Here is a 6,144-nt window from a genome sequence, read left to right as displayed (position 1 = left end):
TGTGCGTCCAGAGCCTGTGCTCCACAACGGGAGAGGCCACAACAGTGAGAGGCCCGCGTACAGCTGAAAAAAAAAAAAAAAAAAAATACATATATATATATATATATATATATAGAAAACAAAAGCAATTACTTCGTAATTACTACAGTTTATTATTCATGCTTTTGCTGGTTACTGACATATATAGTGTCTGTAGGGTGGAAATACTACGTAATGGGATTCTATGCATCTCTTCCCAAATCTGTTCAATGGTGTCACATAGATACCTTAGAAATTACATAGGTGTCACATAGACAGCTTGAAATTGGCTATGGTGGGAGTATTTACACCACAGAAATTGGCAAATGCTACATATAAGGCCCCCGCCCACCGCAAAGAATTTGTGAAAGCAGGAGTCTTGTCTGTACGAGAAAAGGCCTGTCTGATGGCATTGAAGTTGCCCTTTGTGTCTTTCTCATTTCACACTTGACCTGGTGATTAGGGGACTTTAACACGTAAGCCCTCTGAGGTGATTCAGGCTGAATGAGTCCCTCCCCATGGCTCCATTTGGTGGGGGTCTTCACGCTCACTGCCATGGCTGCTTCCTTCCTCCCCCGGCCCTGGCCCATCCTGGGTCTGTCATCCTGGGAAGAAGACACTGCTCACCACAGTGCCCAGGACGTGCTGGACCAGAGTCAGAGGCCCAAAGTCCATCGCCGAGTCAGCCTCTCCCACAGCAACTTTGCTCCCCCATCTCGCCTGGCCCTGCTGCAGGTCCTCCTCTGCTGAAAACCAAGGAAGGCCCCCTTCTTGCCTCTGGCGACGCCCTGCCTCGAGAGCTTGCAGGTAAATCCAGAGCAGGTGTGCTTCAGGAGGGTCAAACAAGAAACCACGAGGACAACTCCAAGCCAGAGGCAGCTGACTCATCTGCCCTCCCCTTGAAATTGGGCCAGCCCTCGGCATGCCACAAGAGCCTTCACAACAGAGCAGTTAGTATTTAGTACCCAGGCCTCTGTGGCAGGACACTTCAAAGAGAAAGCCTTGCTCTTTCTAACATGTATTTTTGTGTCAAACAGAGGTGTCATTGTTTTCAGCAAATACCTTGGGATTCGAGTGGATAAATACCATTCTGTTTTCGTAACTTTTTTCTCTCCACTCTTCAGAAGTTATGTATAAAGGCATTTTGCCTAATTCCTTGAGCGCTCTATTTCAGCTACTATTTATTTGGTGTGATAGAAAGGTCTTAATTTAGATCTCCCTGCTGCCAGTTCCAAGAAACCTGCCACCAGCTCCAAGCTTCGTGTCCTGAAGTGCCACCCCGTTCTAGCGGGGTGAGCCAACAGCCTCCCAAAAAAGAAAGCAATTGAACAGATTGACATTACGCTTCCTGACGCTCACTGCTGTCCCAGTGCCAGCAGGGCTCAGGCTTTTATTGGGGCCTCATTGGAGGCCACATTGCTTTTGCTTCCAGTTTCAAAACGACCACAGCCTCTAAATTGGCCAGACCTTTGACAGCTGAGGCCTAGCACTTGCTACACACCTTCCCTGTGAGGGACGTGGCCATCAAACATGTTTCCTGGGCCCGTATGAGACGACTGAGCCTCCGTCTCCTTGTCCCCACTGTGGACCTCTCCTGGGGGACAGGGGCCTTGTCGCCCCTTCCCTTCTCCTGGGGAGCCTCTGTTCATCCCTGCTGTGCTCTCTGGGGGTGAGTCACGTGGCCCTGACATTTCAGTGGGCTGTCCATTCATTCATGCATCAAATCTCTAGCTCGTGCAGGCACCGTTCTAGGTGCTGGAGATGCGACAGGGAGCAGAAGCGATGAGAGGCCTAGCCTCAGGCCCTTGACGTTCCAGTAGGGGAGGCCGGTGTCAACTGTGATGGTAGGTAGGTATTTGGTATGTCTCTGGTAATCTGGAGAAAAATGCAGCCAGAAAGCAGTGCGTATGGGAGGGGAAGGGTCACGATTCTAAACAATGGCCAGGGGTAACGTCAGCCCTGAAGGAGTTGGCGAGGAGATCAGACGGAGGACAGGGAAGGGAGGGCATCCAGGCAGACAGAAGGCAGGAACAGCCTGCAGGGAGGGACCTGCTGGTGTGTAAGGAGAGCAGCAGGCCAGTGTTTCCCCTTGTTCTGGTGGACTGTGCAGAAGTGGGAGGTTCCCGGGGCAGGGACAGGGCACCCGGGGCAGGGGTTGGGTCTTGGGCCTTAGACCAGCTGATGTGGAGGCATTTCAGCATCTGGCGGGCAGTGCGGCCTGCAGGTGACCCCTTCTTTAGTTCTACATGTGGACGTAGAGTCGCAGAGGACCGACTCCAGGCCAGGCAGGGGGTATTTCTGATACCTTTTCAACTGCATTCCGTCAGCCTCCTAACTGAACCTTTGCTTCCAACCTGGGTGCCCCAGCCCCTTTCCCATCCCCTTTCCCATCCCCCTCCAGTCCCTGGAAATTCTGGCCCCAGTCAGGCCCCTAGGAGCTGCCTTCAGCAGATCTGCCTTATAGGGCTCTGGGGACACCAGTGGGTCCACGTATCCAGGCCTGAGCCCCTTCATTCACTGCCACCCTCCACCGCCCGGTCATCAGCCTCTTCCCCACTTCACCTCCCACACCGGCACCTAACGTAGCCCCTGGCCTGCAGCAGCCGGCCCCCTTCCAGTACTCCCACCGTGGGCTGGCACCGGAACCTCCCCTCTCTTCCCGCCACACTGCCTGCATCCCTTCCGTGGTGTGGCTGGCAAATTATTTCACCTCTTGGAGCTTCAGTTTCCACATGCATATAATGAGGATTAACGAGTGTACTTGTACAGAGTTAGCTGCTCAGTAAACACTTAGAAAAACACCCCAGTTCAGGGTCAGAGCCACCACTGCAAACTGGCCCTGGTGGCCTCCGAATCTGGTACCTCCAGCCCCCATCCAACCTTCCTCCCCGAGACATAGCCTCTTACCCTCACTGTCTCCCAACATGCTTTTCATGAATGACTGTTTTCTCAAGTGTAGTAGAATGTTCTGGCTACTGCACGGAGTGATCACACACATCGCAGCACTTAATTTCTCCCAAGTACCCTGCAGAGCAGAGCTAACTCTTACCCCTGTTTTACAGGTGAGGAAACCAAGCCAAAAGTTTACATAACTTCCCCAAGGTCATGTAGCTGGAAGGTGTCGAGTCAGGATTTGCCCCTGCTGGGCTGACTTGCGTCTCTAGCTATTTATCCGCTGGCCACTTCCTCCCCTGCAGCCAAAAGAGCTCAGGTTCCCAGGCCGCAACAGAAACCTCCAACCCCATGTTCTGAAAGCCCTCAATATTTTACCACTAAGAATGTAGGTTTTCCATAGATGCCCTTGATCAGATTGAGCAAGTTCTTTTACATTCCTAATTGGCTGAGAGTTTTTTTTTAAGTCAGAAATTAACGTTGGATTTGTCAAATGCCTCTTCTGTGTACATTTGGATGGTCATACAGTTTTCCTTTTTCAGTCTGTTAATATGGTAAATTATACTGATTGACTTTAAAATATTAAGGCAATCTTACTTTCCTGGGATAAATCCCATTTAACCATCCTTTTTCGTATTGTTGAATTTGATTTTCTAATTTGTTTTTAGAATTTTTGCATCTGTGCATGAGGAATATTAGTCTATATGATCTTTTCTTGTAATATCTTTCCTCTGGTTTTGATAACAGGGTTATGTTTGGCCTCATACGGTGAGTTTAGAAGTATTCCTCCTTTCTGATTTTCTAAAAGAGTTTGTGCAGAATTGGTAGAGTGTCTTTCATAAATGTTTGGTAGAATTTGTCATGAAACCCATCTGGACCTGGATTGTTGTGTTTTCATTTTGATTCAGTTCAAAATACTTTTTAATTTTGATTTTCCCTTTGACCCATTGGGTTGTTTTGAAAGTATGTTATTTCATTTCTAAATATTTTGGGTTTTTCATGTATCCTTTTGTTATTTCTAATTTATTAATTTTGTTATTTCTGTGAGTCAGAGAGCATACTTTGTATGATTTGAATCCTTTTAAAATTATTGAGTTGGTTTATGGCCCACGATATAGGGCCAAAACTTGGCAAACATTCCATGTGCACTTAAAAAAAATGTGTATTCTGCTGTTGGTAGGTCAAGTGTTCTATAAATGTCAATCAACCAGTGAAATTAGTTGATAGTGTTGTTCAAGCCTTCTATATACTTTCTGATTTTCTGTCAATTTGTTCTCCCAATTAGAGTGTGAAACTTCTGACTAATTGTGGATTTCTCTCTTCTTGGAGCTCTAACAGATTTTACTTTGTGTGTTTTGAAGCTGTGTTATTAGGTACGTAAATATTTAGTATATGTCCTCTTATGAATTGACTCCTTATCATTATGAAATAGCCGTTTTTTTATTTCCAGTAATATTCTTTGGTCTGAGATCTGCTTTGTCTGATATTAACATAGTTACTCCAGTTTTCTTTTGGTTAGTGTTGGAACAGTGTATCTTTGCCCATTCCTTTACTTTTAATCTAATCGTCTTTATATTTAAACTAGGTATTTTGTAAGCAGCATATAGTTAGGTATTACATTTTTAGCCAACCTGACAATTTATGCCTTTTAATTAGGGTGTCTGGACATTTACATTTGATGTAATTGTTGGTATTGTTGGGTTTAAATCCACCATCTTGCTATTTTCCTATCTGTAGTATCTTTTCATTCCCAATTTCCTCTTTTTGCCATATTTTTGAGTAATTGTGTATTAAACTTTTTGGTTTATTATCTATTTGATTTTAGTTGTTGATTTATGATTTATAATATGCATTTTTAACTTTCTTCAAATATTGATAATATCGTGCCAGTTTTCTTAGGAGAAGCTTACTACAGTATTCTTCCATTTCCTCTCCTGGCCTTTGTGTTATTGTTGCTGTACATTTTAAACCCTTTAAGTTAAATTATAAACTCTATAATACATTGCAATTGTTTTTTTTTGTTTTTTTGTTTTTGTTTTTTTTTTTTTTTTGCGGTATGTGGGCCTCTCACTGTTGTGGCCTCTCCCATTGTGGAGCACAGGCTCCGGACGAGCAGGCTCAGCGGCCATGGCTCACGGGCCCAGCCGCTCCACGGCATGTGGGATCTTCCCAGACCGGGGCACGAACCCGTATCCCCTGCATCGGCAGGCGGGCTCTCAACCACTGCGCCACCAGCGAAGCCCTGCAATTGTTTTTGTTATAAACACTCAACTGCCTCTTTTCTAACAACTTTATTAAGATATAATTCACATACTATACAATTCACACATTTAAAGTGTATAATTACATCGTTTTCAGTATACGCAGAGTTGTGCAACAGTCGCCACAATCAATTTTAGAATATCTTCATCACCCCAAAGTGAAACTTTATATCTTTTAACAGTCGCTCCCATTTCCTCCATCCTCCTAAATTCTAGATGACTGCTAATTTACTTTCATCTCTATAGATTTGTCTATTCTGGACATTTGATATAAACGGAATCATAGAATATATGGCCTTTTGTGATTGCCTTCTTTCACTTAGCCTAATGCTTTCAGAGTTCATCTAGTTTATAGCATGTATCAGTACTTTGTTTCTTTTTAATTGCTGAGTACTATTCCATTGTATGAATACACCACATTTTATTTATCCATTCTTCAGTTGATGGACATTTTGTCTGCTTCCACTTTTTGACTTTTATGAATACAGCTGGAATGAACATTCACATTCAAGGTTTTATATGGACATATGTTTTTATTTCTCTTGGGTATGTACCAAGCAGTGGAATGCTGGGTCACATGGGAACTCTACATTTAACTTTCGGAGAAACCGCCAGACTGTTTTCCAGAGTGGCTGGCTGCACCGTTTTACATCCCCACCAGCAATATATGAGTGTTCCAACTACTTCACATTCTCATTGGCACTTGCTTTTTCTCATCTTTTTGATTATAGCCATCCTGATGGGTTTGAAATGCCATCTCATGGAGTTTCGATTTGTGTTTTTTTAATAGCTAAGGCTTTGCATCTCAATGACTTCTTCCCCCCTCCCAGCTTTATATTGCAAAGTGATTTTACCATAATAAGGTTAGTCAATACATCCATCACCTCACATGGTTACATGTGTGTGTTGGGAGCGGGTAAGAACTTCAAAGTTCTAGCAACGGTCTCCTAAGGAGATTTTTTAAATAGGGGGA

This window comes from Lipotes vexillifer, unplaced genomic scaffold (genome assembly GCF_000442215.2).
Source record: "Lipotes vexillifer unplaced genomic scaffold, Lipotes_vexillifer_v1.1 scaffold402, whole genome shotgun sequence".
In the NCBI taxonomy this organism is placed as follows: Eukaryota; Metazoa; Chordata; class Mammalia; order Artiodactyla; family Lipotidae; genus Lipotes; species Lipotes vexillifer.
The sequence above is the reverse complement of the archived record's forward strand: the minus strand, read 5'-3'. Positions refer to the sequence as shown.